A 26,207-nucleotide genomic window follows, 5' to 3' on the forward strand; every position below is an offset into this window, starting at 1 on the left:
TCTCCCCAAAGCCAGGAGCCCCACCAGCCTTACTCCTCCTCCCTTTCATTGGAGCTGATTGAGTTGTGAATCAAGTTGTCTTTGTGAAGCCCCCTAGAGCCGCCCGTCCCTCCCTTCCTGGTCTCCCCAACACACTCTCACCTATGTGAACCCCAGTGGCCCCAGCTGCTGCTTCTCTCACTGTCACTCCCACTCCCCTCTGGTCCTGGTAACAATCTGCAAGGCCCCAAGCAGTGGTATGCTTTTGCACTGCAGCTTTGCCATTTCCAGCACCTTCTCCTTAAAAAAAAAAAAAACTTGTGGAGCAGCCACCCTCACAGCCCCTGCAATCACCCATCACAAATTTGCATGCTGCCCCTGCAGCACCATTGCTTCTGCCTGCCAACTGATTGGCTGGGGGCTATCTGTCCCATGCGGCCAAAGGCCCAGGTCAAACTGTGTCCAAGCGAATGGGCAGGGGTGGAGGGCCAGGGGCCCATTGGCCATGGAGAATGGCCATGGGAGGGCCAGCAGAGAAGGAAAGCTGGCTGTGAAGGCTGAGGTGGGTGGCTGGGGCAGAGGCGTGGCCAAGGATTGGGTTCGATTTCTGCAAAATACTTCCCAGGATAAGTATGTTGGTGTCTTTTTACACTGTGAAAAAAGGACTGTTTGTGACACAGACTGGCACAAATAAGAATACCAGCCAATCAGGAACACTAGTAGCAGTTTTCCCAATGGGAAAATCCAGGGGATGGCCCAAGGAGCCACATGTAATAAACATTTGTTGAAGAAGCTGAACTGTGGCTGCTTTTTAAAGATACTTTTTTTTACAAGTGCTTTTTTACAGATAGAAATACTCTGGGCTAGAAAAGAGTGGCAAAGTCAGGCCCTAGTTGTTGTTTTTTTTGCAGTGATCCTGTGGCTGTAAATATGAGAGGACTGCCAAGTATCCAAACTTTGACTATTTAAATGTGGGGGCGGTTCAATGGTCATAACTTTGTGCACAGAGCATAAGTCGTTTTGTTCAGCATCACTGCAACTTCAGTGAGTTGTAAGTCAAAGATTATCTATATATAGCATAGTTTGTCTCTAAAAAGTATAAAATATTAATAATATTAACAACAATAACAATCTATAAATTTTTTTCTTTCCCTTTACCTCAGTAATTAACCATGTCTTTTCTACATGCTTAATCCTTGCATCCAGCATTCATTTATTTCCTTTAAATGTGCATTATTTTACACAAGTTGAACATGAAGAAAAACATGAATTGCAAAATCTGCATAATATTTGTAAATGATTTCAAAATTGCACGTCCTGTGATTAGAATTTGCAAAAAAATGTATGAAATTCTTCTCAGATTCTTTCCAGTTCTAATCAGCATACAGCATACATTTCATGAAACAGATGGTTGATTAGAAAATATGTATGTATGCGCTAGAGATCTATTTTCTGATTCTCTTTATCCTTTTGATTTTGATTAACTGTATCTTGTCCCCTAGTAAAATTCTATATAAGGAAGAATAGAACTTCTGAGAGCTCTATGTTGATGGCATTTGATTAGAAAACTGAACATTTTGCAAATGCTTTTCCATTTATTATCGCTTTGGTGGAAGAGTTTATTGCTCCTATGGGAATTTTAATAATACTCTGATTCTTCAGGCTGTTAAATTTGATTTCACATTTTCACCAGTCTTAAACTGTTTTATTCAATTTCCACATCAGCTTGAAGCTTGTATGCTTGAAAGTTTATATGCATATTTATATGCATTATTAATATATACTCTTTACATGGACAACTGTTGCTCAATAGATTTTTTACTAAATATTCTAAAGCTTTAGGTATTATATTATAATTATAATAAATTCTAAATTTAAAGTGATTAAAAATTACTAAACATTAAAGCTTTCAATATTTATTACAGCTCTTTTGTACCTGGTGCACATTTTTATACATACATACATTGCATTCTTGCAGACATAATTTAATTATTTATTATAACTATTATTTTTATTATTTGTGCACATTTCACAAATAACACAAATTGAGATATTAAAGTATTACTTGTATAATAGATAATGCGCTCCTTAACCATAAGGACAATCTGAAAACTTAGTAACAAGTTCCAGAGTAAAATATCTAACATTATTTTGTCACTTATGGGGATCTAAATCTTTTCTATTGTTTCACTTTTTCTTTTCACAGCTTCTACAGTTTTCTCTTAATGTTATTTTGTTAAAATAAATAAAAGATCTAAAGTATGTTATTGTTGATTACAATAAATTAATGCAGAATTGAACATTGAAAGTATTACAAAATAAAACTAAGACTGTGTTAAAATAAAGAATACTAATTTATTCCACACATAAAATTTGAACTTCAGAAGAAACACAAACATTTTAAAAATATTTATTCTATATTTATCTCCACACATTTGTACAGATGCTGGCAATTTGTTAGGAAAAATATTACTAATACAGCTAATATGATGGCCAAAACAGCTACATTTCTTTTTTGTAGAAAGTTTCATAATTTTGTGTTGTTCCATGAATTATTCAGTCAAAGCAATTTTTACAATTTCTGATATAACAAAAAGCACTCTTTACTTTTCCAATGCTTTGCAGTAATAAACCTAGCAACAATAAGGTTGAATTTATTTCTTATGCTACATTAGGATCTATCAAAGTAAGCCAACTGTAAGATTTATCAGGAAAGATAATTTTCCAGAACATTTAACTGAAAGCATGTCCCCAAAATTAGTCCATTTTCCCCTGAAAGTTACATGCCAAGGCCAAAGATAACCAATACTGAACAGAACTGATCTGCACTCCACAACTCTATAGTAACAGACGTGGGAATTGCTATAGGAAATTCAGAATGCTCATAAATGGAAAGGGGAACCAGTTTCCAGTATTCATGCCAAATGTTGTACTGTACTAAAGAAGAAAAGCCAAAGAGGCAATTTGGAAATTTAAAAACAGACAGGAACAAATTCTATTATTAGTTACCTCAGCTAGTGGGAGCACTTAGCTGTCCTAAACTGAACCAAAAAGCATCAGGGCCAATAAGTACTGGGATAGAAAGATATTTTGGAAATCCAGTACAAGACCAGGAAGTAGAAAAATCCAAGAATAAAGGATGGCAAATCTTTTTCTCTATGAAGCCAAAAAAGTACATATGTACATACATACATACATACATACAGCACATACATTTGCAATTTAACAAATTAGTTTCAAAGATCATACCATTTTCAGTTCATGATAGTAAATAAAGTTTATTTATTTACTTACTTACTTATTTACTTATTTTGTAGGCCACCAATCTCGCCAATGGCAGCTTCCAACCAAGTAAAAACAAGAAAAACAAAATAATAAAATAATAAATGTTAATATTAAAATTGACTAAAGTCATCAAGGATGAGAAAGAATAGAGCAAGATGTATATGGGCTGGAAGTTATCCCAGTCCATTAGCCATCTCCAATATGATGTACTCCATTGGGCCTCAGGCCAACTGGCAGAGACAGGTTTTCAAGCTCTTTCAGAAGGACAATGACACTATGACAACGACTATATGACACCCAAATTCCAAAAAAGAAAAATGCTGGATAGAATGCAAAACCATAGCTTAGCGTTATAAGAGTAAGCCTAGCATCTCAAACACGTGACTACTCCTTTTCCTCTGGTTTTCTGATGCCATTCTACAGAGGAGGTATTTTCTGATCTGAAGTCAAGTAACAAAATAAAAAATAATGAATGAGAATGGAAATAAAATTAAACCATTAAAGTTACACCATTATACCATAGGCTAATACTGGGTCCAAACTATCCATTATCACTGAAAAAGCACATTGTGCTTTTAGCTGAGTTATGATATTTCATATTTTAAAAATAGGGAAAATTGAATTTCCCCCCAGATTTTAAGTACTTCTAAATTCGAATGAAAGGTCTCCTGCTGAAATCCCTCACTGATTTCTTCTGGGAAAAAAAAATCTAAGAATGTTGTTTATAAATGTGGATATTTTAACATTACATATAGGGACTTCTGCTATTCTTTTTCTCAGAGTCAGGTTAAGGAAATTTCAAGGAAAAGAATGAAATCATACAGCATAAGGCTGATATTTGAAATCTATGAAAAATTAATCCATAAAAACTAGAAATTGCTCTTGAATAAAATACTGGAATGATCTAACTAAAGCAATCAATTCCATTATATTAATAGGAGACTAAGTCCCTTCCTTAAATTTCTCCCATAAAAATTTTCCAAGGACTTTATAACTGGATAATTCTTGGAGACCCAGTACTAGAACAAGATTCATTGACTTTCCTTCTTTTTTTCCTCAGTGGTAATGATCACAACCACCTGTATTTTTACCGTCATATGTAAAACATGGTCTATTGAAGCCACTCAAGAAAATTAAATAGATGTTTGCCAACATAATCACTATCAAATGATTATCAACCCCCACTAAGAAACAAAAGTAGAGTTTTGCAACTGTATCGCAGATACAAATAATTATATTGCATGCATAGATTGAATGATGAAGCATGAGAAGGTAATAATCATAGTTATTTATGACCACAATATCACATGCAAGTTCATGCAGACACTCATACAAAAATGTACATGAACAGCTTAAGAAACCCAACTCAAGCCATCTAACCTGAACTGATCTGAACTAAAACTATCTCCAGACCTCAAGTCCTCTGTCTGCCATGCTTCTAACTAAAATCTGCTCATATATGCAGCTTTTGGCCACCAAAAGGTTGATAATCTTTGATTTAGTCTAGATTTTTTTCCAAGTAGGACACTCAATGTGAAGCATAACATCTGACTCTAGGATATATTTCTTTCAAAAATATTTATAAAGTACTTATGCTATGCCTTTTGAATGAATATTCTCTACCTCATTTGTGAACTGGCAACTTTTAGCTAAAACCCATGAGAACAAATTCTTTCTCTCTCCCTCTTTATTCATAATGTTATTTGATCACTAAATAACAGAGGTGTGTGTGCGTGTGTGTGTGTGTGTATGTATGCATCATAAATATAGGTGAATGCAGGGGCTATAGGTGCTGCAGCTTCTGGCATTGAAGGGGGGATGTGTCAGGGTGCTCTCCTGAGCCCCTCGTATTAGGTAACTGTTGCCACCCAAGAGCTGTTTTAAAGTTAGGGAGTCTTTGACAGATAACCAGGTAGCACCCCGACATGCCCCCCAACACCAGAAGGCCCTCCCCCACAGTCCCTGCAATCAAATATAAGCAATCACACACTGTCCCTGCAGCATCTTGGCTTCTGCCTGCCACCTGATTGGCTGGCAGCTATTTGTCCTGTGCAGCCAAAGGCCCAGGACAAAGGGGACCTTGATGAATGGGCTGGCCTGAAGGGCACAGGGAGGAGGGCAAGAGCCCATTGGCTTTGGAGAATGGCTGGGGGAGGGCCAGCAGAGGAGGAATGCTCCCTGTACATGGGCAGAGGCAGAAGGCTCAAGGTGAAGGAGGCATGGCCAAAGATCCATGCCTAAACATCCCATTCCACACTGAAAAGGCTCTGCCCAAATAGTGCCATACTCTATAACAACCACTTTTTCAGAGGGACAAAGTTTGTCTGAATCTGTGCTGTCTGTATTTATAACAGTAAACAGTCTATGTATACAATTCCCAGTCCAATATGGGAAATCTGTACTACTTTGAATATTATAGAACTAAAGTATTTTTAAGATGATTCTTTTCTATTAGCTGAAATGTACAAGAACAACTTTTTAAAACTATCAACAACTGAACTCCCATTATTTGTCTGACAGTATTTTTTTCAGTTGATTCAAATTTCCACATGCTTGGTCGATGATATTCAGGGGAACAGCTATTTCTAAATACAGCTGCTTGAAATTGTGACCTGCATTCCATCTTTGGGTAGCATAAAATCTGAAGATGCAAGAAAATGCCCTCCCTTTTCTTAGGGAATCCCTGCCCTTGGAAGCAGTGGCGTAGCGTGGGGGGTGCAGGGGGGCCCGGCCGCACCGGGCGCAACATCTGGGGGGGGCGCTCACACTGAGCTGCTCAGGGAGCCCCAAGGGCTGCACAGAGTCGGCTTGGCTCCGCTCTCGAGCTGCTCTTTCTTGCAAAGCGAAACAAGTCCGGCAGGTGAGATGGGTGGCCACATAAACTGAATAAAATAAATAGAAGCGCCCAACTCTCCGCCCAGGCTCAGGCCAACCGCAAGCGCCCCGCAGGTGCCCCGGCAGGCTTGGCCGAGCGAAGATGGACCCGCCGGCCGGCTGGCCTAGCTTCGTGCGCATGCGTGGCTTTATTTAGCGGGGCTCACGTGCGAGCTTGAATGCAGCGGCTCTTGCAGGTCGGAGCCCCGCCCAGCCGCCCTCGAGAGGGACCCGGAAGCATCCCGCATGCGCGCGACTCTTCTTGGAAAGTCTACGCCGCTGTGGGGCGCGTCTTTTTGGCGGTGCCATGACGTCACCGGGTTAGGGGGCGCAAATTGCCCCGGGTGCTGACAACCCACGCTACGCCACTGCTTGGAAGCCAAGCTAGCATCTATGTTTCAAGGTTCAGTACTGACTAGAACTAGAGCTAGATGCAAACTTACCTACCATACATAGTATGTATGTATGTATGTATGTATGTATGTATGTATGTATGTACAGTATGTATGTACTGTGGTTGTCAGCTGATTGAAACACAAGCACAATCATACACTACATTTTCCTTACCTTCTTAAAAAGCTCAGTTTACTCAAATATATCTATTAAATGGAATACCACCTCATTTTATGAACAATGGTTTGTTTTATGAACAGTGCCCTAGATCCAGAAAGATGCATGAGAAATTCTCTCAACTTGAAGGTAATACTGATTGTTATGTAATAGAAAACTGGTAGTTTTATGAAACTGAGAAATATATACATACTATCAGAGAAAATTCACCCAAGGGTCAATGTTGGAAATGACAGACAAATCATTATGGAGAGCGTTAAACTGCCTTGATCCTTAAATAAGGGCAGAATCTGACCTTTGGAACAGACCTCTTCACATTAGGAGCAAGAAAGAAATTTTTGCCATTAGGGTAAAAGAGAAAAAAATCATTGTTTTGTTTTGTTTTATTGGAAAATACAACTGTATCCAGGCAGGAGCTTTAATTGGCTTCACCCTGTTTGACAAATAGTTAATAAGATAATTCCCAGTAGTGTCTAATTTAGATTTCCAGGAATCTGAAAGGTGTTCAGATAATTGAGACAGAGAGAACTTTTGTTTCAAGGAAATTTAAATATTGAAATTTCAGTAGAAATAAGTAAAAGTCCAGCCAGAATTTATTCACTTTTTCTATACTGTTCAGTTATAAGACTCTGGTTTCTTTATATAAAATAAAGATGGTTAAACTACTATCTGTATTTGTACTTCACATTATGTTCTACAGTTTTCTTCTTTTCCATAAAAACTTTTAACTGAGGGCAGGATATAAATGGGATTAAAAAATAAATAAATTTGGAATTGTATATCTTATCTCTTATTTATGGAGATTATAGGAAAGAGTTTCCTCTGTTCAGGAATTACATTTACATGTATTTAAATTACAAATGGAATTATATAATTTATTTTGTATTTGTTAATAAAGTTTTATTTTATTTATGTGTGGGGAAATTGGTGTATTTCTCAATGCAGGTAAGGAAGAATGGAAATCTCTGACATGCTACACAGTCAGGCAGTAACATTATTTAAGCCAGACATGTCAAACACAAGGCCCGAGGGCCAGATCCGGCCCACAAAGTGGTTTCATATGGCCCGCGAAGCCATCCTGGAAACACTGAGGGAACGGCCCCCACTGCCTAGTCCCTAGCCCAGAGACCCTCCTTCTGCCAGAGACCCTAAGATCTGTCCCACTCCTGCCCAGGCCTACATAGGCACCCTTGATGCGAACGATGTAGAGCTGGCCACGCCCACCCAGTAGGCCATACGCGCTCTAGCCATGCTCACCCAGTAGGCCACACCCACCCTGGCCATACCCACCCGGCCCCCTGAGGGCAACTGCAATGCTGATGCCGCCCTCAATGAAATTGAGTTTGACACCCCTGGTTTAAGCTATTTTCTTAATTTAAAACTACAAAAACATTTTTTTTACTTTTTAATTGCCAGAAATGCAGTATAGTTCACGAAACTCCTGTGTTACCCACTGGGTTAAGGAGAATATGAAAAGTGTTATATTCTGTAAGCTAGGTAGTGGCAGCTCTAAGAGCTCTACTGAAAGAAATTTCAGACTACTAGCATTCTGTTCTATAGATCTTTTTGTTACATATTTATACACCTGGTACCCCGCCCCAATATATTGTCTATACTATTCAGCAGATACTTTTGTAATTTATATCACTACATTCCTCATACCAATCCCATTTACATCAATTACATCAATCAGAAGGAAATTCAAAATGTCTAAACAGTCAAGCATTTGTAGTTAGTATACTAACTATATATTTCTAAATTCCTGGAAAAATATGAACTACTCAAACCTTTGATGTGCATGTCCATGTGTGCATATACAAACTATATATAATAGCATGTTAATTTGTTTGTATGTAAATGTATGTAGATGTGTGTGAAAGAGAGTGTGTATATGCGTACATGTGTATGTGCAATGTGTTGTTTAAATATGTATGTGTGTATGTTCAGCAATTTTATTCATGAAGTTTTGTAAATGTGTGTTTTCATATTGCTAAAAGCTGATGTAGCAAAGTGGGAGACTATTGTCAGCAGAAAAGTTATATAACCACTATATCTGGAAGTTAGGAATAAAGTGTTTTATGCCAACATATCATTCTATTTCACAGTGATTGTATTTAGAAAAAAATTAGGAAACCTGAGATTGCTGGAATAAATCAGCACATAAGCAGAACTTATTTGCCTTTCAAAGGCTGCGTAAATAGTACTCAAGTTATATTACTCTCTGCAAAAATAACCATTGCTTTAAATATAAATGCCTCACTGGGATAATGTGACAAGTTAATTGAAAATATCATTTCAATGCAAAGTAATCTTCTTTGTTAATTGCCAAATATATCTTTTTGGTTGCCTGAGTATGCTTGTTAAGGTTTCACATATGTATCAAGACCTAATAGAGAAAAATTTCTCTATTAGGTTCTTGATACATATGTAAAACCTTAACAAGCATACTCAGGCAACAAAGAAGATAGCAATACTTGGAAAATAACATATTTCAGGGAATCCTAAGAAAGAGATTCTGAACAACTATCTATTAAAATAATTTTGTTTAAAATATGATAAATGGATCATAGAATATGATCCATTTAAAATATGATAAATGAATCAAAGTCCATATATGAATTTTGATTTGTGAAACAAAAGCCAAGTTGAAAATTCTCTTTCAGAAGTTAAGCCATTAAACTTTGACTAGCAAGCCCAGGAACGTACAAAAGTATACATATTACTATTGGTAAATCAGATGTCTTATCCTCGGCTTCCCAGGAGTGATCATAAACATGGAAATCTGAATGTTTGCCAGAACCTATTTATTTTCAAACTTATTGAGTCCAAATGTTTCTGGGAATCAGGGATGTGTGTGATTTAAATAGCAATAGAACTTATATCCCACTTCATAGCGTTCTACAGCCCTCACTAAGCAATTTACAGAGTCAGCATATTGCCCCCAGCAATCTGAGTCATCATTTTACCGAACTTGGAAGTATAGAAGGCTGAGTTAATCTCGAGCCAGTGAGGATCGAACTCCTGGCAGTGAAATGAATTAGCCTGCATTCTAACCATTGCGCCACTACAGCACCATTTAGAAACTAAGAGTTTAAAATATACCAGTCAGTCTATCACAGTCACTGGTATATCTGTATTTATTTAGTCTATGAATGGAATTCAAAGTAGGGATGGACAAATTGTGGTCCACATTGCTTTCATCTATACCACAGGTCTGCAACCCGCGGCTCCGGAGCCGCATGCGGCTCTTTCAGCTGTCTCCTGCAGCTCCCAGTCCTTTGCCATGTGCAGTCCAAAAAGAAAAAAGAAAAAAAAAGTGGGACTAAAAAAATTCAACCAATCAATTCAAATATGCAGGGTAGGTGCATATCCTACCTTGGCTCCACTCTTCCGTCAAACCCTGTTCTGCGCATGCACGCATGTGCACACATTTTTTGCGGCTCCCAGTTTTTCCTTTTGTGAGGGAACCGGTTCCGAGTGGCTCTTTCACTGTTTCAGGTTGCTGACCCCTGATCTATACCAACAGTGTATTATATCCTACTTTCATCTTATTTTCTCATTAAAAAAAATCTGCTCCAAAATAAATGTGTATTTTAAACATCATGTATACTTTTGTCAAAATTCATATTTCCAATCATATTTCTTTTCAAAATAATATATTTTAAAGTGTTGTATATTTTGAGCAAAAGCAATTTGATAATAACTACTATTTGCATAGTAGTCTTGAGAAATGTGGTAAGTTGGAGGAAGTATCAGTCTACCGATGGATAATTCTGGTCACGACACTCAGACATGCTAAGTATGGAAGCTGTTCCACATGCAAGCAGCATCACTAATTATTTCATCATAGCACAGGGCTTTTGTTTGCTTTGCAGGGCAAATGAAATAGTAATCACAATCAGATGAGCCAACTGAACCTTATTGTAAAACTACAATGATAGAATATTCCAAGGCTGAATGTACAATCCTGCCACACTTCTCCTATATACTTAAAAAAACTAGGGAGGATCTTTTCTGAGCCTCTTACACCTAGAATGGGACAACTCAGCATGGCCAGCTCAGTGCAGCCAGGTTGTCCTGGCCATCTTATTACTGCCAAGTCACCTCTGCCAACTGGTAGCCAATGGCCAACTTACCATGTGAACAACTTGCTGTGGGCAGCCAAAGGGAGAAATGGGCAAGCAAGTGAACAAGCAGGTGGGGAGAATGCAGAGCAGCAGCATCCCCGCAATGGCAGAGGGAGTATAAAATTGGGATGTGCCCATCTGTTGCCACCTCCCTTGCCCACTACCATCACTGCCACCTGAACATCGCTGCCACAGAACAGTCTGGAGCTTGGCGGGGCAGCAATGATGTTGACATTGAGCGTGAAAATGGGAAGGGCTGGCCACCACCAGCACTCTGCTTTCTGCCCACCTGCTCACTTGCCTGCCTAGCCAACTCTCCCTCTTCTAGGAAGCCCTCAGATACCTCCACTGCTCAATGGTTGGCCCACCCACCCAGCTGTCACGTGGTGAGTTGTCCATATAGTGAGTTGGCCATGTAGAGTTGTCCAGTGGCGACTAGACAGTGAGTTGGCAGAGGCAACTTGGCAGTGGCAAAGAAAGCCCCTCCAGCGGCGCACAGCATCAGCAGAGCATTTCGCCATCATTCTCCCCTGACTCTGAAATGGCGGAGGGGGATTGGGTCTCTGTAGCATGGCAGTCTGGCTTGGGAGGGGAGTGAAAGGGAAGGTCACTGAGCAAGGAATGGCTTGGCTGGGAGGCTCGGAATTAAGTGGGTGTGGCATGTGTATGGCAGCTCCACCCTCTCCACCTGCCTCGCCTCAATGTGGTGGCAGCGGTGTGACACGCACTCTCCTGCCCATTGCGGCAGCAAGGTGGGATGGAGTGGGTGGGGTCCTAACTAGGGCTTATTTTGGGGGTAGGGCTTATATTATATCACTGTCCATTTTGAATACTAAGCGAAAGATGAAGCTTGAAAGTTCACAAGGTTGCTGCTATATGGAACAAAACTGTGACTGCATCTGAATGTTCTGCTACAGATACCATGAAGCTTCCTTCCAGAAGGTAACAAGGAAAACAGGTTGTGAAGAGGATGTGCAGCATCAAAGACAATACTGGGTACCGTGCTCAACCATCATTTATATGCTATATCCTGAATAGAAGAAAGTGAACCACCAATAATCTTTTTTGCCATCCTCACCATTCTCTGCACTGTCTTCCTCTCTGAAGCAGTAATGTTTCCAAACCAGACTGTAATGCAGTATGATAGGATGCTCTCAATTGTCCCTCTATAGAAAGTGGAAAGGACAGGGGAAGATGTACTTTTCTCATGTGACGCAGAAAATGTAGGCGCTGCTTTGCCTACTTCACCAGTGTCTTGCTGTTGAGTGACCAAGCTAGCCTACTCATTAACTGCACATACAGAAAGTTGATGCTGTTAACCCCCTCCACAGGTGAATCATTAATACCCAGAGATATGTGGCTGTTTGCGCTTTTTCTGAAATCAACAATGATCTCTTTAATTTTTCCAATGTTTAAAATAAGGCTGTTTTTATTACACCACTTCACCAAACCCTCTATCTCCTTGCGGTAAGCACCCTCATTGCCATCCTGAATATAGCCCACTACTATTATATCATCTGCATTCTTCACAATACGATTGGTGGCAAACCTAGCACAACAGTCATGGGTCCACAGGTGAACAACAGCGGACTAAGGACACAGCCCTCTGGAGAACCTGTGCTCAAGAAAATGGTGCTAGAAATGTTAGTTCCAATTTGCACATACTGGGCCTATCAGTAAGAAAATCAAGATCTAGTTGCACAAAGGAATATTAAAGCCTAAAACGTCCAGTTTGTCTACTAGATGCTGAGGAACAATTGTATTAAATGCTGAACTAAACTCAATAAGCAGCATTTGCACATGAGTATTTCTTCCCTCTAAGTGCTACAAGCTCAGATGGAGAACAGAAGAAATAGCATCCTCCGTAGAGCAATTTGGACAGTAAGCAAACTTACTGTTAAATGCCAGAGGGAGACTAGATACAATAATGTCCTTTATCAGCCTCTCAAAACATTTCATAATGATGGGTGTAAGTGCAACCGGACAGTAATCATTGAGAGCCATAACTGTAGACTTTTGTGGCACTGGTAGAATAATGGCTGTCTTAAAACACGATTGGGCCACTGCTTGCTGCAGTGAAAGATTGAAAATATCTAAGAACAAAAGCCAACTCATCTGCACATTCCCTAAGAACACGCCCAGGGATATTATCTGGGCCTGCTACCTTCCAAATATTAACTTTTTGCAATGTCCTCCAGACAGAAGTAATATTAAAGCTAAGTACTTCCTCCTCAGAATGGGGCACAGCTTTCCTCACAAGGGCGCTATCTGATACCTCGAATCTTCCAAAAAAAATGTGTTCAGCTTGTTGCCCTTACAACATGATGGAGCCACTTTATAGTCTATAATGGCCTAGATGCCTTGCCACATACACCTCGTGTTCGTTGTGTCCTGAAAAAAGTTCTCAACTTTCTGACAATGGGCTTGCTTTGCTCTTTTTATGACACTTTTCAAATTAGCTCTGGCTGTTTTAAGTGCCAGCATATTGCCAGATTTAAAAGCCACATTCCATGATTTCAATATCTTGTGAACCTCATATGTCATCCATGGTTTTTTATTAGCCCTCATACAAGCATACATTAGGATTTAAACATTCTTAAGTTCTATACACTATGTAAGTCTCAAAGTTTCTAAACATAGAAACATATCTTAACTATGCTATGGAACTGAATGCCTCAACTATTGTAGACATTTTTCTTTGCTGTATGTGATATATGTATGTTTATGTGATGTTTATTTTTGAGGGCAGCACTGCTTGGAGGAAATAGATTGAATTCAGGATTAATTTTAAGGCACTGAATAGCATACCTTTGGTTTATATTGTACTTTTGCTTATATCTTGGAAATGAATAAAGGAAAAAAGGTGAGAATACAATTGGAAACTAATACAAGGTTTTGCAAATACATAAATATGTATGTACAGTATATTATAGTGGATGATTCTCATTCTTGGGAAAATAAGAGGCTGAGTTAGGCTCTATTAGGAAGAAATATGCGAAGAATACTTGTACCCAGGGCTTTTTTTCTCATAGAATGCTCAGAACGGAGTCCTGGCACCTTTTTTGAATAGAACTTCATAGGGTAGGCAAGGCGGGTTGTATGACATGTATGAGTTCTGGCACCTTTTTCTTTTACAAAAAAGCACTGCTTGTACCCAAGTTATAGTGACTTTAATAATGGCTAAGTGAAATTATCTAAATATTTAAAATGTGTTTTTACTTCTAATAGCAAAGAACTTCATTTACAGCAACTGGAAAATCTTTTTCTCATCCATTAATTATGAGTAATTATTACAATACTTTAAGTATTATTCAAGCACCTGGCTAAATTTGTTACAAAAAAGAAAAGTGTTTGATGAAGTCTTACAAATACAAAGTTAAAGCAAATTAAGAACTTGGAGAAGATGTAATGGCTATTTATGTTGATACACCACAAGGTGTGCTAAAAGGGATGGCAATGTTAGCAATGTTCTTTCTTACTTAACAGTCAAGCATCAGCAATTAACATCATTAACAGCAATACAGCGTATATTTTAAGAATCAAGAGGATAGCCTATTTTAAAAATAAAATAATTCTACAAGAATTGGATAACTGAAGATAAATATTTGATTAGAACATACTTGAATACATCTCAGAAGCTTGATGAAATAAATTCTTTCTACTATGCAATCCATATACTTTGTTATTAACATAATCCTAACCAAAACATAAAAACAAAAGCAAAGAAAACAAGATGGAAAAATAAATTACTATTCAAGAATTGAAAAGATTCATATTGTGGAATAAAATTTTAAGGATATAGGTAAATTATTTATTTATTTATTTATTTATTTATTTATTTATTTATTTATTTATTTATTTATTTATTTATTGATGGGATTTATATCCCGCCCTATCTCCCGAAGGACTCAGGGCGGCTAACAACAAAACATATAATAAGTACAGAAATCAAGATAAAAATAAAATTGAAATCATCTGTGCAATAAATTAAAATTAAAGATTAAAAAAAATAAATTAAAAATTCTAAATATAATTAATTAAAATGCCTGTCAGTCCAGGTCAGCCTGGTGGAACAGGAGTGTTTTGAGGCCGCGGCGAAAGGATTGGAGGTTCTGGGCCATCCGAAGCTCAGGGGGGAGCTGATTCCATAGGGCTGGCGCTCCCACAGAGAAGGCCCTCCCTCTGGGGGTCGCCAGCCGACATTGCCTAGCTGACGGTACCCTGAGGAGGCCTTCTCTGTGTGAGCGTACTGGTCGATGGGAATTTGTTCCCGGCAGCAGATGGTCCTGCAAGTATCCCGGGCCTAAGCCATGTAGGGCTTTAAAGGTAAGTACCAGCACCTTAAATCTCACCCGGAGGGCAACTGGTAGCCAATGCAGCTCACGCAGGAGGGGTGTAATATGGGAGTATCGGGGTGCTCCCATCACAACCCGTGCAGCTGCATTCTGCACCAGCTGAAGCCTCCGGGTGGTCTTCAAGGGCAGCCCCATGTAGAGAGCATTACAGTAATCTATACGGGAGGTAACGAGTGTGTAGGTGACTGTACGTAGGGCATCTCGGTCCAAAAAGGGGCGCAATTGGTATATAAGACGAATCTGTGCAAATGCCCCCCTAGCCACAACTCCAATATGATCTTCAAAACTGAGTTGTGAATCTAGGAGGACGCCCAGATTGCGTGCTCTATCAATGGGAGGTAACATCTCTCCTCCTATAGTCAGAGATGGAACCTCTTGGACTAAACGAGATGACGGTATGTACAGCCACTCAGTCTTGGCCGGGTTGAGTTAAAGCCTGTTTTCTCCCATCCAAATCTGTACCGCTTCCAGGCAACGGGACATCACATCGAGGGCATCACTGGGTTGGTTCGGGGTGGAGATGAATAGCTGGATATCATCAGCATATTGATGATATTTCACCCCGAAGCCACGGATGATCTCTCCCAGCAGCTTCATATAGATGTTGAACAGGAGGGGCGAGAGCACCGATCCCTGAGGCACTCCACAACTAAGAGGCCTAGGGCTTGACCTCTGCCCTCCTGCCAACACCGTCTGCGAACGGTCCGAGAGGTAGGAGGAGAACCACCACAGAACGGTGCCTCCCACTCCCAGCCCCTCAAGCCATTTTATAATTATTTATAATTTTAGCTTCTCCTTGACTACAAATATATAACCACTGTGTCTCTGTGTGTGTACATACACACACACACACAGTTACATAATTTTTCTTGGCATTACAAATATAAATAAATTACCAACCATTAAATAGAACTCAATCCTATTTAAATTAAAATTACAAAGAGAATTATAGAACAACCACACTAGATTAACAAGAAACCTAATGTTCTACTACATCACACAGTTTTGGGACATAAACCAAAGAAGAAACAACAACTTATCCTATATTCTTTCTAATCCACAATTTGATTTATGATTATGTGCCATTAAGTGAGAGTATAAATTCTAGTAGATAACTCATCTAAAAAGCTTGTTGCTCTTGTTGTAACTATATTGAAATGATCTACAACAGGCATCCCCAACTCACAGCCTATGGACCACATGTATCCCTGGACAGCTAGTAATGTAGCCCCACAAGATTGTAAACTTTTAACATTATATGATTTATATATATTAACTTTGTTATATATTTTATATGTGGCCAAGACAATTCCTCTTCATTCAACGCAAGATTGGACACCCATGATCTACCCAGAAGAAAGTAGAAAAACAGTATAAACAAACAAACATTATAGTCTGGCTCTATTACTTCTTTTTTTTCTAGTTTTGGATTTATTATTAAAAATCAGTATTAGTCAACTTATTGCAATAAGCCTTTAATAACCATAATCAATCAGATGACATAAATCCAACAAAACCACTCCCTGGAATGCAGTTGCCCTGAAAAATATGGAGCCACCTGAATAGATTCAGGACATAGCCTGCAATGTGACTGTGATGCACCGGAACAAACGATAAAATACATAGCTCTATAATGTCTACTCAGGGAATTTCAAGGCACCTGGGATGATCTCATCACAGTCATACCAGAAGCAATTAGATGGTTAGCTTTCCTAGATACTGAACTATAACATCTATCCTATTAAGACTGTATGGCACCATATTATGGTGATTTTATCCTGGTTTTATCTCATCTATTTCATTGTCCATACGTTTTTCACACATGTATATGCTGATGCTTTATTCAAACCTATTTTTGTGATTGTAGGAATAATGTGTTTATTAGTGCTGTATATCTGTGATTGCATGACCTCTGTAGATGCCATATACTAAATAAAATAAATAACTTACTACACATGTATTAAAATCGTCCTTTCTGCCTCTCCTTTCTCCAGTTTTAGAGTGAATGAATTGCTCTAAAAGAGTCATTGTATCACTTGTGATAAATTCCTAAAAAACTATTGGATTCCTTAAAATTTAAATCAGCTTTGTTAAAAGCAGACAGCACTGCTGACTAAAAAAAGACAAATGTTAATAATGGTAAGAATCCAGGGTGCCAATAATAATAATAATAATAATAATAATAATAATAATAATAATAATAATAATAATAATAATAATAATAATAATAATAATAATAATAATAATAATAATAATAATAATAATAATAATAATATAAAGTTGGAAGGGACCTTGGAGGTCATCTAGTCCAACCCCCTGCTCAGGCAGGAAACCCTATACCATTTCAGGCAAATGGCTGTCCAGTCTCTTCTTAAAAACCTCCAGTGTTGGAGCATTCACCACCCCTGGAATCAAATTTCAGCATAGCATCTGAAAAGCAGGCATATATTAGCTTGATTAACGTCTGGAAACCACACTTTCCAGAATTTGTTCAAAGGAATATAGTAGTCATTAACATTGCATCATTAACCATCTCCTTGACCTAACGAAGCTCCCCAACCAGGCTATGTTCTGTCACCTGTGTGATGAACATGAACATCTGATTATACATGCATCATCCAATGTAGATTTTTGTATGACGTTTTGTGTGATCACTTCTTTTGACAGTTCTTAAATTCTCATTTATGGACTAGAAATTTTTACCCACAGTAGTAACAGATAAAGTGACATGAAGCTAGTAGATTCCAGGAATCAATGCCTCAGTATGTAAGAGTACATATTGCCCATTGCATTATTGCGATCTTAGAAATTTCACTATATTCTTCCCAGGAGGCATGTTGAACTGTACACCTAAATAGTCAGAAGTCTGTTTCCTTCATTAAGGGATACATAAAAATCATATAACAATAAGAAGTTTCATTTTTTTTGTTTTCCCATCCTTTTTTTTGCATCATCTCTGTTTTATTATTATTAATATTGCAAGCTTGAAGGCAGAGGTCAGTGATCCATAAAGTTTATGAAAACTTTGTGTGGTCAACACTGTTGCTTTATTATTTTTTTAAAAGCATGCGAATCCATTTCAACTAACAAATAAAAAGAGCAAATAAAATAAAATAAAATAAAAGGAGAAAATAAAAAGAATAAAATAAAAGGTGGTAATTTTATTTGACATTTGTGGAGTTCATGTTAGTACTTCAGAAACAATTTCCCCCTATTTTCTTAAGCAAGCATTGCATATAATGCAGGGTTGGTTCTAACATCAATTACCATGAATTGATGCTGTGGGGAGAATGTATTAGCTGAAGAGTATGTGCTGACATTTTATGTAAATCCTAGGTTTTAGACAATGGAACATATCCTAGAAAATGAACACTAAGCCAACACTAAATAAAAGTGGCATTAACTAAGAAAACTAGAAAACTATCTAATGAGATAACTGGGAATACATCAGCAGAAAAAGTAGGGAAAAATGAATAGGGAAAAAGAACCAATCCTAAAGGGAGACTGAGATGAAAGCATGGTTAATAATAGTGGAGAAGGGGGAAACAATGTGATTTGTGAGATGCACTGAGCTGGCTCAGAGTTCTGATGAATCATTATAGAGGAGTGTCTGTGATACTGAGATGCAAGGGAATATCTGACATAAACCTGAGAGAAGGAATCATTGTACCTAAAAATCTGCATACATAATCCATAGGATGAATGTAAATTGGGAATAAGCAATGGTTTCTTTTTAAAAAATGCTTTTGAAGTAATATGTATATATATATATATATATATATATATATATATATATATATATATATATATATATATATATATATATATATATATATATATATATATATATATATATATATATATATATATATATATATATATATATATATATATATATATATATATATATATATATATATATATATATATATATATATATATATATATATATATATATATTTCTTGTACTTTAAGTGGAGAATGGCACATTTCAAATTATTCTTCTCTATCCCAACTGCAATATATTTCAATTTATACAGTCATACATCTCATACTTTACCAATAATATTATTTATTTATATTTTATATTTTATATTTCCTAACTGGAATAACAGGCAGGTTTGGCCTTGGGGTACAAAATGAAGCAGGGCACAGGCTGATAGAAGTTTGTTAAGAGAATACAATGGTCATAGCAAACACTCTTTTCCAACAACCCAAGAGATGGCTCTACACATGGACATCACCAATGGTCAACACAGAAATCAGATTGACTATGTGCTCTGCAGCCAAAGATGGAGAAGCTCTATACAGTCAGTAAAAACAAGACCAGGAGCTGACTGTGGCTCAGACCATGAGTTTCTCGTTGCAAAATTTAGGCTTCAACTGAAGAAAGTAGGGAAAAACACTAGGCCACTTAGGTATGAACTAAATCATATCCCTGATGAATATACAGTAGAGGTGACAAATAGATTTAAGGAATTAGATCTGATAGACAGAGTGCCTGAAGAACTATGGATGGAGGTTCGCAACATTGTACAAGAGGTAGCAACTAAAACCATCCCAAAGAAAAAGAAATACAAGAAAGCAAAATGGCTGTCTGAGGAAGCTTTGCAAATAGCTGAGGAAAGGAGGGAAGCAAAAGGCAAGGGAGAAAAAGAAAGATACACCCAATTGAATGCAGAATTCCAGAGAATAGCTAGAAGAGATAAGAATGCCTTCTTAAATGAACAGTGCAAAGAAATAGAAGAAAACAATAGAATAGGGAGGACCAGAGATCTCTGGAAGAAAATTGGAGAGATGAAGGGAATGTTTCATGCAAAAATGGATTTGATAAAGGACCAAAATGGCAGGGACCTAACAGAGGCAGAAGAGATTAAAAAGAGGTGGCAAAATTACACAGAAGAACTATACAAGAATGAGCTTAACGTCCCTGACAACCACGATGAGGTGGTCACTGACCTTGAGCCAGACATCCTAGAATGTGAAGTGGGCCTTAGGAAAGCTGAGCAACAACAAAGCTAGTGGAGGTGACAGTATTCCAGCTGAACTATTCAAAATCTTAAAAGATGATGCAGTAAAAGTGCTACACTCAATTTGCCAGCAAATTTAGAAAACTCAACAGTGGCCACAGGATTGGAAAAGATCAGTTTACATTCCAATTCCAAGAAAGGCAATGACAAAGAATTTATTTATTTATTTATTTGACTTATATACCGTCCTATTCCCATAGGACTCAGGGCAGTTTACAGGGCAAGTAAAACCATACAATACAAAAGTTAAAATAAATTTAAAACAATTAATTAAATTGAAGCCCAAAAGTTAAAACTTTAAAACCCAATTAAAAACCCCTCAGTCTAGGCCAGACAGCTCAAAGAGCCAAGTTTTTAGGCAAAATGAACGGAGGTCGGGGGCACTGAACTTGATCTTGCAACCATTTTTAAGCATTTGCTTAAGTGTTACACAAATCATGAGGTCATATGTATAAACCCATTTCCCCAAATGAGTGTTGGTTTTTTTCTGCAAGCTGACAAAAAATGCTGGAAATTGGCAAAACTGGTATGACCACAGCATACCGGCAAACAGGCATAAATGTGAGCTGGTTGCCAAATGCCCAAAATGCAGTCATATGACTGGGGGATAGGCAGCATGATATTTTATAACTCTTTTCAAGGCTGTTATAACTCCAAATGGTTATTAAATAAATAGTTATAAATTGATAACTAATAGAAGCTTAGATGGAATGTATAGATCAAAAAAGGTGCTATCAAGAGGACTCCTGAATAGTTAATAAGCTAAGTTAGGGAAGCTATTCCAATCGTCTTTCTTTAAAAACTGAAGACTTTTCCAAACAAAGAAAGCAAAAAGGAACTTTGGCATAAAAAATATGGACTCAATAAAAAAAAGTAAAAAGACTTTGAGGTAGACAAAAATAAATAGGCCCTGAGATTGAAAATATAGTTCAATGTAAGGAAATGCAAAGTGACACATATTGTTTTAAGAACCCAAATGTTGTTTAGCCATTAATAGGATCAAAACTAAAAGCCCTGGGGTACAGTTAAACAAAAATTGTCAACAGTGTGCTATAAAAAAGGGGGGAAATCTGTCCTTGGAATATCTGGAATTAAAAATAAAACTGCCAAACATATTCATTTTATATATAATTCTTGGAATACTGTGTACATTTCTGATGACCACACATCAAAAAATTGAAAAGAGACAAAAGGAGAAATGAAATGATAGGATTTGAGGTGTTCCTATGCAAATACGAACTATAAAGTTTGGGCTTTTTTGCTTAAAGTGAGGATGAGTAAGAAAAGATATGAAAAGAATGTAAAATTCCACGGTCTGTTCAATTTTCTCCCATTCCTACAATGTTAAAATCTGGGATTCTCCATTGTAGAAACATTCAGAATCAGTAAAAAAAAATACTTCCTTACACATATTGTTCTCATCAGATCTGATGACAGCCACCAATTTAGATTGATTTTAAAAGGGAACTGGGAAAATTCAAACAGGATTAGATGTCAAGACCTACTTGTCCTGATAGCTATATATCCACTTCCCTAAATTATAGCCAGAATGCCTTAAATATCTTCTGCTATAGAGAAGGGGGAAGGGGAGAATGGAAAATTTATTACAGCCATAGAACAAAAGAAAAAAGACACCACAGTAAAACATGAGATAACCATTGTCAATTACAGCTGGGTTTATACAGAGCAACAAAACCAAGCAACATTTAAGGAAACTGAATTGTCTTGTGGTCTAATAAGTAATGGAAGCAAAATAAGTCAGAATACTAAGGAATATAGAAAGGAAATGAGAAATCAAGACTCTCTGTAAAACTGGCAGAATAACAAAACATGGGCTGTAATTTCTATTATATCTGCCTCTGAGGGACATTGTTGTTTACCAATTTTCCTATATTTCCCCTCCAGTATTGCTATGTGGGAATGCTAAAATCATGGCTCTTCTATATTTCTTTTAAACTTATTTTAGTGTTTTAACTAAAAGCATGAAAACTAATACTAACTAAAAAAAATAAGAGAAAAAATGATAGAAAAATTATCTTTCCTTTCTATTTGTCATATCTTAGGTAAAGGTAAAGGTTCCCCCGCACATGAGTGCTAGTCGTTTCCAACTCTAGGGGCCGGTGCTCATCTTCGTTTCAAAGCCAAAGAGCCAGAGCTTGTCCAAGGACATCTCCGTGGTCATGTGGCTGGCATGACTAGACGCCAAAGGCGCACGGAACGCTGTTACCTTCCCACCATAGTGGTCTCTATTTTTCTACTTGCATTTTTTATGTGCTTTCAAACTGCTAGGTTGGCAGAAGCTAGGACGAGTAACAGGCGCTCACTCTGTTACACGGCACTCGAGATTTGACCCGCCAAACTGCCGACCATCTGATCGAGAAACTCAGCATCCTAACCCACTGAGCCACCGCGTCCCTTGTCATATCTTACCTATACACAAATCTTTAAAGTTTTGTCATTCAGTCCTGATCAGCAAAAGTCCATTAAGAGTTACCAGAAATAATAATATATCTATTTTAGCCTTGTTCAATAAACCAGTATTATATCCATTGCCTTTACTTTTAACAGTCTGGATCCTTAATTACCTAAAATAAAGTCCTTGGACATGATTACTTCTCATTTTTATTTCATATAAATTGTACAAAATTTATGTCATATAAATTGTACAAAATTTAAACAGATCTTTTTTTAAAATCCAATATAAGACTAACATTTAGTTCAATGTTTTGATTTGATAAAATGTCAAGTTTTCATTTGCTTATCCAGTGTAAGAGCTCTTTCCACACCATACTTCTCATTTTTATATCCATTTTCAAATTTGACTGTTTTCTCCAGTAAAATTTGCTCCCTTTCTTTATAAGCTTCCAAGCACAATCTGTCTATAATAGCAAACATTTAAAAAACTTTGTTCAAATTTCCTCCAAAATATCCAGTGTTAAACTTTCCAAAATCAACACTTAAATTACCCGCTTGCTGTTTATTTTTTTATTTATTTTAATGGAATTTTTAAGAATAACAAGTTTTACAACATGAGATTTGTTTCCTTCAATACTTAGTGAAAAAAGTTTTAAAAAACAGGTTTAAGGACTTAAAAATTCTTTAGGAATAAACAGAAAATGGGTGATTAGAACTTTGATTTTGGGAAATTACAAATGGACTAAATGCAATACAATTTTAGAATTAATTATAAGAAATCTTGGTATGGAAAGCCCATTTGTTTTTAATACATTTAGAAAAAAACATGATTGGATACTTGGAAGGTTGAAAACTAGAAGGAATTAAAAATTACAATTAAAGGAGAATACCACTTAAATTTGACTTACTAATACAGAATGGAACAAATAATTTTTAGGGTATTATTATTTATTTTATTATTTATTAAATTTGTTTGCTACCCATCTTACCAAGGTGATGCTGGGTAGCTTACAACATTAAAATGAATGAGACCAATCTGAAAACACCAGCTGCCTGCAATTAGTGCAGGTTCGCATCCCACCAGGCTCAAGGTTGACTCAGCCTTCCATCCTTCTGAGGTAGGTAAAATGAGGACCCAGATTGTTGGGGGCAATAAGCTGACTTTGTAATAATGCCGCTTGGGGGTGTGTGTGTGAAAGCCCTAACAAGCAGGCATATACATAGAATGAAGGCTACTGCTAAGCTTGTAAGCCGCCCTGAGTCTTCGGAGAAGGGCGGGATATAAATGTAATAAAAAATAAAATAAAAATAAATAAAAAAATGGATAAGAATGATATGGAAAAAGGTGCTACATTGGGCAAAGATATACAACTGTCTGATGTGTTTATAATTTTAAAAGATATAGAAATAACAAACCAACAGCATTATCCGGACAACTTTTTTTATATTGGATTTACAAAAGAGCCATGTTAAAGCTTTGAAAAATTTTATGAGAAGGGACAAAGAAAAAAAATGAAGAGAACTCAAGTTCTAGGATATCATTTAATCGGATTAAAGATAAATGTTACAAATAAAAGGAAAGAATATGAACTTGGTTTATTTGATCAAGGTCAAAATAGATACATTTTTTAAGATATGTTGTTATCTCTGGTAACCCTTAATAGACTTTTGTTAATCAGGTCTGAACAAGGCTTTAGGCTTTGTTTATAGCCTAAAGAGAAGGGATATGGGAAAAAGAGATTATTTGTTGTGTTTCAACAGAAAGTGGTAAGTTACTAAAATTGTTTATACTTGTTGTGTAAAGGGTGAAGTTATTTATTTATATACTTCTTTTCTTTACTACATTCTTTTCTATCTTTCTATTTTTTTCTTCACTTTCTATTTTTTATTTCTTTTTGATTGTATTACATTCTTTTTAACTGTAATTTCTAATAATATTACTATAAAAAAATAAAATAAAATTTGGAAACCGGTTGTTAATAAATACATCGTGGGGACAAGTTACATAATCCAATTAGATCTCTACAAAAAGGGCTATTTGAAAGGGCTGTTTCAAAATTAAGTTGGTCCGCTCTAACCCGAGTGGCAAAAGACCATCTAGTTGGCACCATGAGATGCAGAATGCATTGTTCCATTGGCTGATCCAGCAGGGCTTTTTGTGTGTGTGTTACAGGTCCATAGGAATCAGTGGAGATTTCTTCTGAAGTAACTAAAGCTATATCACTGTCTTCAAATGCAGCCATTTATAACAGGTTGCATCCATCTAGCTTGGATATTAGAAAATTACAAGCATATTTCTGATTAATCAGATTCTATTTAAAGAAGAAGAGTACATCACCTCCCTTAAAAGATTTAAAACAGAACTTCTGACTGTCAATATATCTTCCTGGGAGGAACCTATTCCTCTTAGCAGTAGTTAAGCCAGTGCTACTTTTTTTCTTTCTTTTTCCTTCCTGCTTTCTTCCTCTTAATGTGCTTAAGCTAGTATTGTAACTTGATTATCAAACTAAAGCTAGGAGAAGGTAAGACACTGTAAGAGTTCACTGTTTCCTCACTTCTGCTCTGCATTACAAATTAATTTTCTGTATCTCTCTAAATCATCTCACACAGTTACAATATATAAACAAAACTACTATTTTCAAGAGATTTTTCTTCTTCCTATGGAAGGGGAAAATATTGTCCTTCTGATTCAGCCATATTTTAACGTTTCATACAAACACATACGGCCACAATTTATGTAAGGCTCAAGGTAAACCTAAAACAAACACAGATGTCCAAATATATATAGCTTCCCCCCACCTCACCGATTAGTTCAACTGACTCCAGGGTAAGCAATTAACTTCAAAGGAACTACTGTAGAATACGTGATTTGAGGACTGCCATTCATAGATGGTTTAACAGAAACATTTGTAAAAAAACAAAAATGAACCTTTCATCAAACCTATGCTTATGATTGTTTTTTCAAGTTAAGAGTACTTTTTCTTTATTCATTGGAGCTTTCCATAAGCCAAGAGGTAGGATTTGAAAGCCTCTTCCATCATGTTCCCAGAAATCAGAGACAGGAAATAGAGAATGTCACACACTCACATGAAAAAAATGCTATAGAAATCATATAAATTACTTTAAATATTTTCCTTCTGAGGCTTTATGTAAAGCATTTTCCTCCTTCCAACTATCAAATGTGTCCACATTACCTTCAGGATAACCAAAACATACAGAAGGCCCCCTCTACCTGGAGTATTTCTCATTCAGAAGCAGCCAGGCCCTGAATAGTAGCAACAATCTAACCTCTACTGTCTGCATTTCTTAATTTACATTCTTTTTAAGGTAATATTTGAGTAAGGCAAATGATGACTGACCTTAACCCATTTTGATTACTATTATAAGCAAAATTTAAATGAGCCCTGATGGGTATGTACTCCTTTTGGAGATGTGTCCACCTAGGTTTCACATGTAGCACCAACTGTCATCCCAGATGGATGGCTCCTGTCATTCAGAATATCTTTCCAGCTTGCAGAGGTACTGAGAAGTTATTTGTGAGATTGGGCTATATAGGAAGCAGATGGGAATAT

General features: G+C 37.0%; 1 protein-coding gene across 1 annotated transcript in view; it reads right to left on the minus strand.

Annotated features, from left to right (window-relative positions):
* SUGCT (succinyl-CoA:glutarate-CoA transferase) overlaps positions 1-26,207 on the minus strand; it is a 341,656-nt gene that overhangs the window by 18,424 nt on the left and 297,025 nt on the right. The window lies entirely within an intron of this gene.

The sequence above is a fragment of the Vipera berus genome, assembly GCF_964194415.1.
Source record: "Vipera berus genome assembly, chromosome: Z".
NCBI lineage: Eukaryota > Metazoa > Chordata > Lepidosauria > Squamata > Viperidae > Vipera > Vipera berus.